The sequence below is a fragment of the Callospermophilus lateralis genome, chromosome 4, assembly GCF_048772815.1.
Source record: "Callospermophilus lateralis isolate mCalLat2 chromosome 4, mCalLat2.hap1, whole genome shotgun sequence".
NCBI classification, from domain to species: Eukaryota; Metazoa; Chordata; class Mammalia; order Rodentia; family Sciuridae; genus Callospermophilus; species Callospermophilus lateralis.
Window position 1 is genome coordinate 82,646,368 of NC_135308.1, and position 3,585 is coordinate 82,649,952.

Here is a 3,585-nt window from a genome sequence, read left to right on the forward strand (position 1 = left end):
TCTTCTTTAAGTCACCTTGGGCAGTTTCTTTCTTTCTTTCTTTCTTTTTTTTTTTTCCGGTAGCACAGTGAGTGGCCTTCATTTTTTACCATTTGTAAAAAAAACTGACATTTAGACTTCAAAATTTATAATACAAAATTATGGGCAGCAGTTTAAAACATTTCAACAATGGTGAGATTCCACTTTGCTGACACAAACAAGGCAATTATCCCATGTTCAAAAAGTAGGGCCTGTTTGTGACTGTGTCTTCTTCCATCTCTTCTTCACCATCATCAGTGGGCCCTGACCTTCGCTCTCTTCCAGGTATCTGACCAGACTGCAGCAACCCCTTCAGCCTCTCCATTTCAGCCAGAGTTGATGCATTTGCTATGGCATTCTTGATTGCTTCTACATCCCCTGGAGATGGCCCACCTTTCTTTTTGTCAGTTGGTAACCAGTATCTGGATTAAAATTCTAGTTTTACTTTCTGAAAATCCAGCACTCTGATTTGTGGGACTTTATAAATCATATACAGTCTATAATGCTTCTTATTTGTTACAGTGATTTAAGAGATGTCAAAGGGTCCAGATCACCCAGTTCCACAAGACTATTGTTGATGAGAATGAATTCTGACAGGGCAGAGCCTGATTAAGTCCTGTAATGCCAGATTCATGGGACCCCAATAGACCTCCAAGAGCCGAATCCGATGCAATCACACAAGAGTCTTTATTGCAAGCTCGAGCCTGGACTCACAACCGTTTCCGACACAGAGGTCCCAGGGAGTGAGCCCCGGTCCTTTGTTCAGTGAGATTTTATAGGTTTTGGGGGGATACTCTATGCCTCACAACAACACACAGCAAACCATTCCCTACCGTGGGAAAATCAAACAACAACTCTTAATATTGATTAGCACATTCACTGGCGGGAACAAGTTGGGTAGGGGTGATTGATTAGTACAAGAGGAGGATTCCTTTAAACTAATTGGTTTAGGCCATGAGGGGTGTACGTGCCGAACTACATGGTTTCCCCACATGTTATCAACCACCATAAACTACTGGGGGGTCATCTGGCATCTCAGGTATTTTCTGTGTCTCATGCTGATTGGTGGTTGCTAGGAGGTTGCTATGGGTCTCCACCTAGCCTAACTGAGTCAGGGACACCTGGTGAGGCAAATCTCTCCTGTTATTTACAGACAAACAACTCAGCAGGGTGGGTATGTGCTTAGGAGTGCTCTGTGGGTTTTTCCAAGGACAAGGGTCACGCCCCCTTCCTTGGACAGGCTTTGAGGTAGAAACTGGTTTCTCAAAAACGGAGTCCCATCAGTTTCTCAGCCCTCACCTATACTGCATATTCTGTTGTTCACTAATAATATCATCAGTCTTCTTAGCAAAGGAAAACCATACAACTTCCTGATCTCATTGTCAGAAGAATCAACAGCATCAAACTGGTCTAAGTTAGCACCTAGATTTTCAATGATTAGAATTTTATATCCCCAGAGGTCCAGCTCACGGTCCCTTACAGCATTGGTGTACTGCTCGATCAGCTCTGCCGTCAGCTTAGTTTGGGCAGTTTCTGATACTTGTAACTAAAAAAGGTGTTGCTTAGCACAGACAAAGCTTTCACCCAGTGCTGTTGAGCCTGTTAGTATTTAGACTCAAGGTCTGTATGCCCGAGTTAAGATGGAACTCAGAGCTGACAGTTGAGGGACTAGCAGAGCATTGCTAAGAAAAACTGTGAGGGAATAATCTAGATACGTGAATTATGACTTGCCATTATATCTGGCATTGTTTATTGGTCTGTGAAGTTCCCAGGAATCAAGTACATCAAGAGTCTACTGAGCTCATATGGAAGTTGTAAAGCCATTTATGTTTCAAGTTTGGAAATCCCTAAGATAATTCTCTAATCTTGATAATTTTGCTAACAACAAGTAAGTTTCAAAATAGTACAATCCTTGAAGAAGAATCCTTCTTACTATCTTTCTCAGATGCAGTCAAAGAGAACACAGGAGGCAGAACATGAAACAGCAAGATTTGAAAAGCAAGAAAAATTAAAGAAGTTCTTACTATCCTTACCACGCATCTCCAGCAGTATTTGTTACATACTATTATGTGCCCCCTGTCATCTTCCTACTTCTGGTAGGAAGTTTTTATTGTTGTGATTATATTTCCCCCTCTTCAGTGTATATTTGGTACCTTGAGGAGTTTTAGGCTTATAATTAGCTAAAGGTTGTCAGACTAGATGAACTGGCCCTGAGGAATGCATATCAGTCAGAAATCCTATCCTAGAGCTGTTGACAATAACCAGTTATGGAGAAAAAACTGTGCTTGAGTTGATCGTGATAGTCACGTGATGATTGAAAAGGTTTTTTGAATTATAGAATAATACAGTTCAAGGAAGATGTATATATGTGTAGGCATGCATACACACATAAACATTTACTTCCCATTCACAGATTTTCTGGTCAGCTGCAGATTGGCAGGGTTGGGCTAGACTCTAAGCTTTAGGTTATTATTTGTTCCTTGCAGGACCCATGATAAAGAAGTCATGGATCTCTGAAATAAGCCTTCTCATGACAAAGTCCAGAAGCTCAAGGGGTAAGCAGAAAAAAAAAAAAAAAAAAAGGAAAAAAAAGCAACAACTCTTAAAAGCCTCCACCTCTCCACCTATAACTGGCACAAAATCATTTGCACCCACATTCCATTGATCAACCATCCATGTCTAAAATCATTAGGTGAGAAAGGACACTGTGTCTGCAGAGAAGCCACACCATGGATGGAGAAGACAAAAAGATTGTAAACAAATGATACTTCCTAACATAATTTTAAGGTAACAAGAGTCATTTTTTTTTTCTGAAGCAATTTTAAATAGTTTCTAACACTAAGTAATAGATAACCTCCATGCTATAGTGATTGAACCAGATAAGCTAAAAGAAGCAAAATCGTCAATGACTCATTTAATAAGATTTACAAAGTCATGAAGCTATGATTTCTGGCTTCATTCTTATCCAAAACCTAATTATAGATATTGTTATAAACATGCTGAAAGAGTAGAGATAACAATAACAAAAACAAAAACTTTAGGTAGGTGCAGACACTTATAATCCCAGCAACTTGGGAGGCTGAGACAGGTGGATCATAAGTTCAAGGCCAACCTGAGAAACCTAATGAGACCATGTCTCCAGGAAAAAAGCCTCTAGGTTTAATCCCCAGTACCAAAAAAAAAAAGGAAGGGTTTTGATGATTTTATTTTTTGCTATGCTGGGGATTGAACCTAGGAAGGAAGGGAGGGAAGGAAGGAAGGGTTTTATGATATTTATTTATTTATTGCAGTACTGGGATGGAACCCAGGGCCTCACACATGCCAGGGAGCCACATTCCCATCCCTTGATGGTTTTATGATCCTTCATTCTATTGTACGTTAGGACAACTTCCTCTCCTGTACTTCTTGAAGTTTGGTTATGTAAACTAATAAAAATCCATTTTCTCTTAAGTTACTGTGACTTAAATTTGCGTTCCTTGCAGCTAGAGAATCTTAACTATCTAAAATGGCATGCTATAATTCCCATCGTAAGTTCAGAATCCTTGACTGGCCACAAAACTTTCTTTT

General features: G+C 39.9%; 1 pseudogene; it reads right to left on the reverse strand.

The window, feature by feature from the left end:
• Positions 1-205: 205 nt before the first annotated feature.
• Positions 206-2,058, reverse strand: LOC143398392 (U2 small nuclear ribonucleoprotein A' pseudogene; annotated as a pseudogene).
• Positions 2,059-3,585: the final 1,527 nt, after the last annotated feature.